We start from the raw sequence: 13,253 nt of genomic DNA, 5'->3' as shown, positions 1-13,253 counted from the left end.
CTCCCGCCCAATTTCATCAATGCTACATTAACAACACAAAAAGTATTTATGTAGTCTCAACTCAAATGGATTAAGTGAACTTTCATTTTTACAAATTTCAACGAATAAAACGCAATGAAATTAAGTTGACCAAATGTTCTAGAATTGTGTTGCTTTAGTTCATTTTAAGTAAATTAAACAAGGAGCAAAAATCCTTTTTTTTTTATTGCAGTTCACGTTGCATGCTTCTGATGAAATATTTGAATTATTTCAATATAGCTTGACTCTTACTCGAGACAAAAGACCTGTTTGGGATTTTATCTTTTGTATCACATTCTATATGTCAAAAAAAAAAAAAAATTCTTCAGAGACTAATCTTTCTGGGAAAAAAAACGTTTTACATGTAAAGTATTAAGTACAATATTTTTTTTTTTGTGTGTGTGATATTCTCAGCTTTTTTCCCCAATTTGGAATGCCCAATTTCCAATGCGCTCTAAGTCCTCGTGGTGGCGTAGTGACTCGCCTCAATCCGGGTGGCGGAGGACGAATCTCAGTTGTCTCCGCGTCTGAGACCATCAATCCGCGCATCTTATCACGTGACTTGTTGAGCACGTTACCGCGGAGACATAGCATGTGTGGAGGCTTCACGCTATTCTCCACAGCATCCACGCACAACTCACCACACGCCCCACCGAGAGCGAACCACATTATAGTGACCACGAGGAGGTTACCCCATGTGACTCTACCCTCCCCAGCAACCGGGCCAGTTTGGTTGCTTAGGAGACCTGGCTGGAGTCACTCAGGATTCAAACCTGCGACTCCAGTGGTGGTAGTCAGCGTCAATACTCACTGAGCTACCCAGGCCCCCTATTAAGTACAATATTATAAAAATATTCATATACTAGACCCTGATGTTTGCAAGGTACTATTGTTCATCATACAACACTATTATTCTTTGATGTACTTAGGAGTACCATGCAAAACCGTAGTATTTGAATATGGTAATCATATTGTACCATGGAATAATATCACAGTACCATGGTACAGTTACACTCAAAAAATATTTTAGCCTATTTTCTTTTAATTATTTTTTTATCCCCTTTTCTCCCAGTTTGGAATGCCCAATTCCCACTACTTAGTAGGTCCTCATGGTGGCACGGTTACTCACCTCAATCCGGGTGGCGGAGGACAAGTCTCAGTTGCCTCCGCTTCCGAGACCGTCAATCCGTGCATCTTATCACGTGGCTCGTTGTGCATGACATCGCGGAGACTCACAGCATGTGGAGGCTCATGCTACTCTCCGTGATCCACACAAAACTTACCACACGCCCCATTGAGAGCGAGAACCACTAATCACGACCACGAGGAGGTTACCCCATGTGACTCTACCCTCCCTAGCAACCGGGCCAATTTGGTTGCTTAGGAGACCTAGCTGGTGCTCGAACTCGCGACTCCAGGGGTGGTAGTCAGCGTCAATACTCGCTGTGCTATGTAGGCCCCCCTTTTAGCCTATTTTTAAGATTCACGCATTTCAATTTAATAAAATATTTTTAGCAAAATTAAATGAATAAAACTTTAAATAGTTTCATTTTGATGGACTTTTGTTATGAAATAGAAATGCGTAAATCTTAATATTATTTTACTATATTTGTAGTATAAATAATTATAGTAATATAAAGTAAAATACAATCAAATTAAATTAAATGATTATATAATTATTTATTACTTTTAAAATGGGGAGAAAACATCAAAAGCAGCTATTAACAGCAGCACTAAACTTTTTTTGAAAATGTTCTTATGTTCTAAAGTGCTCCGGATGTCAAGCATTCTGTCATTTCTGTAAAATGTCTCTGGCCACTTCACTTTAAATCTTTAGTCATACATTTCTGACGTCATGATAGGACAACTGGAAAAAATAAAAGAAAAATCAAAACAGCAGTTATATAATTTTGCATTAGGGGAAAATGTTCCAATATGCTCTGAATAGTGTTGAGGTTATAAAACAATGAGACATGGGAAACTTCATACAAAACTGAAAGGCATTTATTTGAAATAAAAAAGGAGGTACAAGTTTGAGGGAACAGGATGTTACAAGAATCCCACTTTCTGTCGTTTTTTGCCAAGAATTTCTTCTTTATGAAGAGTCTTTCCCTCATGCTTCCCAGTCTATGACACACACACACACACACACACACACACACACACACACACACACGTTGGTGCAGCTATCATTATGAGGACTCTCCATAGACATAATGATTTTTATACTGTACAAACTATAGATTATATCCCCTAAACCTAACCCTCACAGAAAACGTTCTGCATTTTTACACTTTCAATAAAACATCGTTTAGTATGTTTAAGTGATTTGAATTATGGGGACACTAGAAATGTCCTCATAAACCACATTTATAGCATAATACCCTTGTAATTACCAGTTTGTAACCTAAAAAAATGTCCTCGTAAACCACTCAAACCCACCCACACACACACTCACACACACACACTCACACACACACACACAAACAAATTCTTATATATAAATGCTAACCCATTCATTAAAATTGAGACAACCTCTATTTAGTTTACTTTTTAATGTAAAACCAGTTGTATTTTATTTGCAAAGACATTAAAAACTAGTTTTGCACAGACTTTCTACACAACTTGGAGTGAAACAGAGCTACATTATATATATTTTTTTGTAATAAATTTTTTTTTATTAAATCATACAATAACAAGATGCAAAACATATATAAATAAAAACAACATTTAAACCCCACAAACCCCCCTCCCCAGCCCCGCCCCCCCAAAAACAACCCTGTGATCAAACATAAATAAATATATATATATTAAAAAAAAAAAAATATATATATATATATATATATATATATATATATATATATATATATATATACACACACACACAAACATACATACATACAGACACACACACACACACACACACACACATATATACACATACATACATATACACGCACATACATACATACACACACATAATAATCATACTAACTATATTACACTACTCTCTCCACACCCCACCCAAGAGCCCTCCAAAAACTCCAAATACCTGCCCCACTTCCGGATAAACAAATCCAAGCCACCCCGTCTTCCCGATGACACCTCCTCATAAGCCGCCACCCTCCCCACCTCCGTGCACCACTCCGGACATGGGGGCGCACCAACTGACCTCCAACCTCTCAAAATAACCAGCCTGGCGATCATCACACAGGTCAGAACCCAATTCTCCATATGACTATCCCCCACATCAATGACCGCCCCATCGCCCAGAACACAAAGTCTGGGGCAAAACGAAACCCGAGTGCCTACCACGTCAGACACAAAACTCTGAACCTTCAACCAGAATTTCTGGATCTCAACACACCACCAAAAAAATGGGTTGTGTCTCCATCCTCTGATTGGCATCGCCAGCAGGTGAGTGTGTCTTTAAGACCAAGCCAATACAATCTAGAGGGGGTCCAATAGAATCTATGCAAAATTTTGAATTGCATAAGACACACCCTTGCATCTCTAGATGCAGACTTAACGTTTTTAAGAATCCTAGCCCACACTCCCTCCTCCAATACCAAGTTGAAGTCTTTCTCCCATACTCTCTTAAGAGAGGTTAAAGCTCCGTCCCCCAAACTCTGAATTAACAGGGAGTAATACACTGATGCCTCATGACCTTTTCCAAAAGCAGTAATCACCTCTCCTAGAGTATCTGCTGCTTTAGGGGGGTGTGTCCCAAAGACAGTACAAAGCAGGTGGCGCAGTTGTAAATACCTATAAAACTGAGATCTGGGGATCCCAAAATGTTGAACCAGATTTTCAAATGATTTCAACACTTCACTCTCATATAGGTTACCAAGTGTAGTAACCCCCCTCCCAATCCACTCCGACCAGCAGAAAGAGGACTTACCGATACACAATCTTGGGTTCTGCCATATGCTTGAGGCAACATTTAAATAAATGTCCGATTTAAACACTCTGGACACTTTTGTCCATACCGAGTGTACATGCGAAATAACGAGGGATGACTTAACTTCTCCAGTTAGTTTAATAGAGAGGCTTTGCAGTGGAGAGATAGGGGCAAGAACTTCCTGTTCAATACCAAACCAGGGAGGGGCTCTCTCAGGTGGAAGCGACCAATGAGCCAAATGTCTGAGACTGAACGCATAGTAATAAAACAAAATCTTGGGTAGGCCTAGACCACCTTTGTCAATCGGCCTATGCAGCTTACTGAAATGTAATCTTCACTATGCTATCAAATTGCTTGAAATAAGAGAGGGGGATATCTACAGGGAGAGATTGTAGCAGGTAGTTACATTTTGGAATACAATTCATTTTAACAACATTAACCTTCCCAATCATAGATAAATGTAATGAAGCCCACCTACCCACATCGCTCGAAAACCTTTTTATTAAAGGGTCAAAATTAACTCTAACTAAATCAGACAAATTTGCTGGGAATAAAATGCCCAAATACTTAATGCCCTGTTTGGGTCAATGGAAGGCAGTTACTGGACAGTACGCTGTCAGAGCAAAAGCTTCGGATTTAGACCAATTGACTTTGTATCCTGAGAGCTTGGAAAAAGAGTTAATAATTCTGTGGAGGCAAGGCATAGATCTAGAAGGGTCAGAGACAAATAATAAAATATCATCTGCGTAAAGCAGAAGCTTATGCGCCGCACCTCCCGCTGTCACCCCTGGAAAATCATCCTCCTTTCTTATCGCAGCTGCTAATGGTTCTAGGGCAAGACAGAACAATAATGGGGTAAGAGGGCAACCCTGCCAGGTGCCCCTATTCAGAGTAAAATAATCTGAAATTAATCCATTTGTTTGCACCGCTGCTACAGGGTGTCTATAAAGTAACTTATTCCAACCAATAAATGTACTTCCGAACCCATACATTTCCAAAATCTTAAAAAGATAATCCCATTCTACCATATCAAACGCCTTTTCGGCGTCAAGTGAGATGGCAGCGACCGGAGACTGATCATTCGCTACTGACCACATGATATTGATGAAATGCCTGATGTTATCAGAAGAGCTATTGCCCCGAATAAACCCCACCTGCTCTATATGTATAAGAGATGTCATAACTTAATCAGTTAGCCAAAATTTTTGACAAAATTTTTACATCTAGCTTGATCAGGTAAATTGGACGGTAACTCTTACACTTGCTTGGATCTTTGTCCTTTTTAAGAATCAGACTGATCCGGGCTTGTGTCATGGTTGGAGGAAGCTTTCCATTCTTTAAAGATTCTGTATAAACTTCTAACAAAAGTGGAGCCAGTTCTGTAGCACAGGATCTAAACAATTCAGCGGCAAAACCGTCTGGCCCCGGAACTTTGCCTGTAGGCAAGGCCTTAATTACCTCGTCAAGCTCCTCCAAGTTTATCTCAGAATCAAGAGAGTTTTTTTGCTCAGTCGTCAATTTAAGGAGTTCTAATGGTTCCACAAAGTTTATAATATCTTCATCAGTAGACGAAGACATGGAACTATAAAGATATGACTGTCTTGCCCTGAACAGCCAAAACTCCACTTTCCGCGACAAAATAGTATTATATCTGTATTTCAAATGGGTCAATTCTCTGAGGCCATCAGCTGACATTCGGCTCTTCAGCTCTGCCTCGGCACTTTTAATATTCTTTTCCAACTCCACAAGTTCTCGTGCTTTGGATTTTTTTGGTGAATGAGGCATACTGTATGATCCGACCCCTAAGAACTGCCTTAAATCCTCCCAAGCCACACCCACAGAGGATACTAAGGACCAGTTGGTCTCCATATAAACATTGATTTCAGCCTTTAACATTTGTTGGAAATCAGTATTTTGCAAAAGAGATACATTAAAGCACCAGCTGTATGATTTCTTTTTCTCCGTATGTGGCAACACCTCTAAACTCACAGTGGCGTGATCTGAGACTAAGATGTTTCCAATTGAGCAATCCACCACAGATGAAATGAGGGACTTAGATATTAAAAAAAATATATTCTAGAATAAATCATACATAAAAAATTATACAGACCACATTCCCCAATAGTACAACAATCAAACCCCGAACAAAACAAACAGAAAAAAGAAAAACGTGCGCATTAACCTCACGCACGACAGCGCCAACCGCCATCAATCCCTCTAAACTCAAAGAGTCCATGTACGCATGCGAGAACCCCTGCGGCAACTTTGCCGTTGGATTGCTCAAGTCCGGTGCCTCTGCACAATTTTTGTGAGGCAAAATTACATAACAAAAAATACTTTGTAAAACAGACCCCAGCCAACAGGCAGAATAAACACAAAAAAACATGTAGATTCATTCACAGAACTGTCTTGAAGGTGTGTTCCCCCACAAAACAACTTCTTAAGCTTATATAAATCAGTTCAGTTTCCTCGGACAGACAAACAATTGTTCAGTGAGCCGGCTGTTACAAGTGCAAGAGATGACGAAATCATTCTAATGTCCCTTAAAAATACTCCACAAAAACAAACATCCGGAGCACAAAGAACGAACAGATTCATCCACAACTGTCCCGAAGCAGTGTTATTCCACAAAACAAGCTCCAGCCACTAGGCGGAACCAGCATGAAAAGAAACAAAATAGGCATCCCTGTTCCTCGGATGATCAGGTGTGTATTCATCATAATGATAGCTGCACCAATATGTGTGTGTGTGTGTGTGTGTGTGTGTGAGAGAGTGAGTGTGTGTGTGTGTCATAGACTGGGAAGCATGTGGGAAAGACTCTTTAAGCTCCTCTCATGGAACTACAGCAAGTGTGTTCACTCGGAGGCCGTGTAAAAAAAAAAAACTACACCATGACTTACTCAGTCCGACAACATTATAAAAGACGTCCTTTATGTGAGCATGTAGATATTTTGCGGTCATCCAAAGTGTCCATTCTCAATCTGGCTGGGAACTTCAGTATAAAAGCGATCTTCCGTCAATGCAAAAGTTTCTTGAAGGAAGTGTCATTCTACAAAACAAACTCCAGCCGCTAGGCGGAGCCAACGCAAAAAGAAACAAAAATGGCGCCCAGCTTCCTCAGAAAATCGAGTCACTAAACAGCGAGTCAGTCCACTAATATAAGAAACATCAAATGGCTTACTCACTCCGATGTATTTATGAAGGAGAGTGCCAGTTTTGGACATGTAAATACTTTGCTGCTGTCCTTGGTGTCTATTCTCAGTTTGGCCGGGAACATCAGTGCAAAAGCGATCTTCTGTTGATGTAAGAGTTTCTTACATTCCTTGAACCGATCGCGTTACTCTCTTGTCGAATTTGCAAAGTCAGGGAACAAGAAAATATTGTGATTCTTCCAAGAAAGTTTTCCTTTGCTCCTCGCCTGGCACAACACGAGATCTTTATCGGATGATCTCAAAAATTTGGCCAGAATTGATTGGGGCCTGTCCCCCTCAGCAGATCTGCGAGCCGGGACTCTGTGAGCTCGCTCGATTTCCAGTTTATGTCCTGTTATGTCGAGCAGACTCGGGAAGAGCTCGTCAAGGAATTTCACCATATCTCTGCCTTCTTCATGCTCAGGAATTCCAACAATTCGCATGTTATTCCTTCGGTTGATATTTTCGAAATATTCAAGTTTTTCCAAAATGTGTTCCAAGTCTGTTTTGGACGCAGGCGGATTAGCGGATAATTCCCTTTCCGAAGACTCCAGATAATCGATTCGTCTCTCAACATCCGTCACTCTTGTGACCAACTCAGAGAATTTTGTTTCCATCGCCGTAATCGATCGACGTATTACAACGAGATCCTCCAAGTCAGCAACAAACTTCATCAGCATCACCGAGATGTTGGACAGTTGACGTTGGATTTCATCTCCCGACGTGCCATCCAAATCGAGTCCCCGGTTCACAGGCACGCCAGTGGTTTCAACTTGAGCACATAAGTGTCTTTTAATGTCTCCAGATTCTGAGGATTTTGACTTCTTTGCCATGTTTACCTCAAAGAGCAAGTATGTAACCGGGTGTATCGAATCTCACCGGATTATAACATGAAAATACTTAAAAAACTAGCAAAGTGCGCAGAGCTCGCAATCACACGTCTTCTTCTCGCATGGCGTTACGTGTCCCTTACAGCTACATTATATATTAAAATGTACACTTTTAAAGACTTTTAATAATCCAATCACATCTGATAGAGAGAAGTTGGACCCCTTATTAATACTCCAATATAATAGTACAATAATATAAAATAATATAACTCTAATAATACTCATTAAATGACACTGATGTACTGATTTTATTTTAGTAAAATGTTCAATAGAAAGCAGCCTGTTCTAACCTTGTCAATAGATACATCATAAAAAAAAGGACTGTACAAATACAGAATACAGTATTCATCTAGACAAGAGTCTAAGGGGCCATTCAGAATGGACATGTAAAAAAAGCTAGATGTAGCACAATGAATAGAAGAGAACGCAAGTGTCAATAAAAGCTGAAGTTGACACGATGTCCGTCTAGCGCATCTTAACATACAATTACATACAAACAGTGCAGACAAAAAAACGCGCTCCATGTGAACGGCCCCTAACTCTACCTTTAGAGACAGCATGTTGCCTGCGAGTGATAAGTCTGACCTCTGTCATTTCAAAGATGCTCTCTGGGTCCAGACTGCCCCCTCCTATCTTCCTCACACATGTGACCGTCCTTCTGTGTATGACTGAGATCAGCAGACTGGCCACTGAACACGCTTTCTCCAGCAGGGTCACGTCCAACACATGCCTGTGACCAATCTGACCGGCACAAACACGCAGTTTTTAATAATGATGTTTTTAAATGGCTAAATCAGAAGAGGACGTGGCTGTGCTCCATACCTTGCACAGGGTCACAATACAAGGAACGTTCTCTACATTGAGCCGCATGCAGTCATAAGGGTCATCTGACAGCTCAATCTCCTTCCCACCCTCCTCATCCTCAGATATGTGCACTTTAGGAATTCTGTTTAGGAACAGGAAAGTAGATGGATATAAATTCAACATAATTCCTGAGAGCTTTGTAAGGATTTTCCAATGCAAAAAAGAGGTCAACTGAATATCTGTCACTCACCATGTGTTGAAGAGCGCAGCTTTTATTGTGACAGATATGGCGTCAAATAAGTATCAGTCACACTGCAGGAGCTGCAGATACAATCATTTCTCAAAAGACGTCACAATATTTCATAATATTTAATGTCCATAGTGCTATTACATCCTTAGAGGAATGTTCCGGGTTCAATCCAAGTTAAGCTCAATGACGGCGTTTGTGGCATAATGTTGATCACCAGAAAAATTTGTTTCGACTCATCCCTCCTTTTCTTTAAAAAAAGCAAAAATCGAGGTTACAGTGAGACACTTACAATGGAAGTCAATGGGGACAATATTTGGAAGGTTTAAAGGCAGAAATGTGAAGCTTATAATTTTATAAAAGCATCTTCTGTTAACCGTTCTAATAACTACAGTTTTGATCAACACAAAATAGGTATCGTTTGAAAGCTTAGAAGCTCTACTTTTTAATGCATGCATGCATTATGACCAAAAATGAACAAGTGCTTTATCACATACACAATGTATAATGATCTATATTATTAAAAAATTTGAAAAGTTTACTTTACAATGATACCAAACACTTGACCTTCCTTGTTTTGGTTGTTGAGTTATAAGCCTTTAATTCTGGGTATGCCACTGAAACAGGAAATGTTTAACCTAAAAGGTTCAAACTCAAGTATTATTTGAGCTGTAAAGTTGTTTAAATCATTGTTTTTTGGCGTTAAGTCTTCATGGGAACAAAGTTGTAAAATTGCATATAACTCAGTAAGCAATTTTATCACTCCTACGCCGTAGCCTAACGTGCACCTCTTCAAAAATTTAACAATGCATCATAGACCTTCGTTGACCTCAACAGCTGTGATTGGTCCTCTTTGTTACCCCCCTCCACCCAGTTCAGTTCATGAAGTTACACATCTGTTTACAACAAGACCTTTACGATCTGTATGATGTTTTGACCGCATTGTATACAGTAAATAATCATATTTCATGAATTATGAAAACATGATACTTCTAATTTGTCAGCAGATTAAAAAAGCACCTGTTAAGAGTCAGTTATTTTGTCTATATGCTCTGTAAAGATTCTGAGCTTTAAAATGACACCTATTGTGTTTTGGACAAGCAAGCAGTTATTGATTCATATGAATAGTTTTTTCAGCACGGAGCAACAAAGTATGCCACAATATGTATTTGTTATTATTCAAGCAACTTAAAAGCAAGCATACAGTATATGGCTGATATAATGTCTCTCTTCATGTTAGGCAACATGTATAATAAATAACACGTTCCTACTGTAAATACTGCATACTTTAATGAACTTACTTTTTAACACTTCAAAAATGTCATAAATACTTTTGAATCCAAGAATTGCATTGCCTTTGTTAATGTATAAAATTTACAGTTGTTTCAGAAATTAAGGCATTTTCTCTCAATACAAACGCATTTTTGGCTGTGTAGGCTACTCACAAAAGGACACAGACACCAACGCAGAACTATAAATAAAATACTACCGCGTTGGCCACTAAGCGGAGCCTACAGCATAAGTTAAAGACACAAGTATAAACCGGCTTTAAATGTATTTTAATGTGGCACTGTGTTATTCTAGCAGGGTCACCACCCTTTTTGACCAATGAATTTCCATGACTTTTACAGGCGTTTAAAAAAACAAAATGTATAATAATTTTTTTGGCCTTTTCTGGCTTTATTAGCAAGAGGACAGTGGAGAGGTGGCAGGAAATGATAGGGGAGAAGAGTGGGAATGGGATTGGAAAATGACCTCACAAGCGTGATGCATCAGCATTATGTCATGAGCGCAGCCCGCTAGGCTATGGCTCAGACTACAGGTGTTTTTGATAACTGGACACAGATTTTTTAAAAACATTTTGATCAATCATATAGACCGATTTGTAAACCGTTTTGAATAATTCATTGAAAAGAAATGACCCAAAAGGAACGATTCACTGACAAATCTTACATCACTATCTAGCTCATTATTATCAGTATTATCCAGCAGAGAAAAATGAGAAAATATCTTATTTACTATAGAGATTTCAATGACTTTTACAAGCCTGAAAAAAAAAACATTTTAGCATCCAGATTTCCATGACACTGGGAACCCTGTCCTAGTACTCGATTCACATTTAGTACGGTAGCGACTACCTGTATAATTTTCTCCCCTGGAATAATCGCTTCTTCTTGTGTTATTCTCATTTGTAAGTCACTTTGAATAAAAGGGGTGGCGTTTGCCGAGCTAGCAAAATAAGAACAAACATTAAGAGTCATTTTAAAGACATACACTGTCAGGATGCCGAGTAGCACTGAAGTGCACACACAGCGTCTATGCTTTGCAGAATGGCTGAAATCAAGGGCGTTTGATGTCTATTTAGTGAGATGCACGGATAAATATAATTTAAGATTTTTTACACGCACCAGTCAACAAAGAACTCGAGATAACCTTCATCTGGTACCATTGGTTTAGGTTTACCAATCTCTGCCTTAACTCCTACAAGAACACCTGTGTGACCCTGTCAAACATTACACACACACATAATTCATCATAAGAACATATGTGACAAGTATTGCACAACAAGTAAGCAAGCAATTAAAGTCCCCAGATCACTTACACGATTTTGGCACAGCCATCAGTGTTTGACACTACATCTGTCTCGATCTGCATGTGTCTGTAGTCCTCACATCCTCTTCCATTCTACCTCAGGTCATCCTGTTGGCAGCATTCATATTCTTGAATATTGAGAATAATGAACAAAAATGTAATGTGTTACATTACTAATGTTTGTAGTGTCAGAGACACACTGTAGCAGTATGCTACTGACAGTAGTTTTTATTTGGATTTGTTTGTGTTTTTGACAGAAACAGAAGTTTTTCTTCTATCATGGAAAGTAGGGCTGAAACGATTAGTCGACGTTATCGAATATTCGTTTGATGTCATTTAACGTAACATGAGATCACATTAAACTCTAATGATGACGTGTGAGAGCAGCACTGCAGTTCTGACTGAGGAGAGGAAGAAAACAGCTCACAGTCCAGATGAACTCTACACTTTCCAAACAGCTTCAGGTGATGTAGATCGTAAAGTACGAGGGAATAATACAAAAATACAACATCAATAAATACAGAAACATTCTCGTTGTGGAACAAGCGGAGCCAGAGCTCTTTAAAGGAAACACCCCGGCGTTACATCTTTAATACATTTATATTTAATGCGTTATAGCTTTAATAAAGTTCAAATAATACAGAAGCAGATCATGTAAATAACTACAAACTCCGAAACTGCCATTTCTCTGTGCGGTCAGCGTCTCTTCTATGAGTTGTGTGAATGTCCCGATCTAAGGGGGAGAGATTGAAACTGCACCGGCTGATGCACACTCCGTCACGGGACGCTCATCCCTCGAGCGCACACGCTTAATGCAGCTAGATTATAACGTGATGACTCTTATTGAATCATAATATATATGTCACTGTGCATTATCTTATATGTTCTTATCGTGAAGAAAATTGTCAATACGCAGCTTTATTAATAAGAGAGAGTTTGTTTGTTTGTGAGTTAAAGATGGATTGAAGTGAACAGAAAGATGAGAGAGGGTAGTCTTCGCCCCATTATACACTGAAACAAAATACGTTTTTAATTTGTTTTTGTTTTGGCTTGTTTTCCAATATAAATATCTAAAACTCCTTTAAAACATCGTACATTTACTTTAGCAGCTATACTGCAGATTGTTATCTGAGAATGTTGAATATAATATTAAAAATACAAATATTTTAAAATATCTAAAAATCCTTTAAAAAAGATGCATTCACCTGAGAAGCAGCATATAAGATATTCAGACTTGCTTTTAGAGAATAGATCTTGAATAGATCTTGAATAGAAGTATATTTTGTCTTTACTGCACTCGCAGAAGTATAACCAAGTGAAAAAATACACTTATATTCAAAATACACTTATATTCAAAATACACTTATATACAAAATACACTTATATTCAAAATACACTTATATTCAAAATACACTTATATACAAAATACACTTATATTCAAAATACACTTATATACTAAATACACTTATATTGAAGATACATTCTCTTAAAGTAAGTCTAAATATCTCATATGTTGCTTCTCAAGTAAATGCATATAGTTTTTAGGATTTTTAGACCATTTTAAATGGAAAACAAGACAAAAACATGATAAAAATAGGATTTTTTGCAGT

At 38.6% G+C, this 13,253-nt stretch overlaps 1 pseudogene; it reads right to left on the bottom strand.

Annotated features, from left to right (window-relative positions):
* Positions 1-2,067: 2,067 nt before the first annotated feature.
* LOC127424996 (exosome complex component RRP42-like) lies at positions 2,068-11,735 on the bottom strand (annotated as a pseudogene).
* Between the last annotated feature and the right edge of the window lie 1,518 nt (positions 11,736-13,253).

This window comes from Myxocyprinus asiaticus, chromosome 34 (assembly GCF_019703515.2).
Source record: "Myxocyprinus asiaticus isolate MX2 ecotype Aquarium Trade chromosome 34, UBuf_Myxa_2, whole genome shotgun sequence".
Lineage (NCBI taxonomy): Eukaryota > Metazoa > Chordata > Actinopteri > Cypriniformes > Catostomidae > Myxocyprinus > Myxocyprinus asiaticus.
This window is presented reverse-complemented; position numbering and strand designations above follow the sequence as displayed.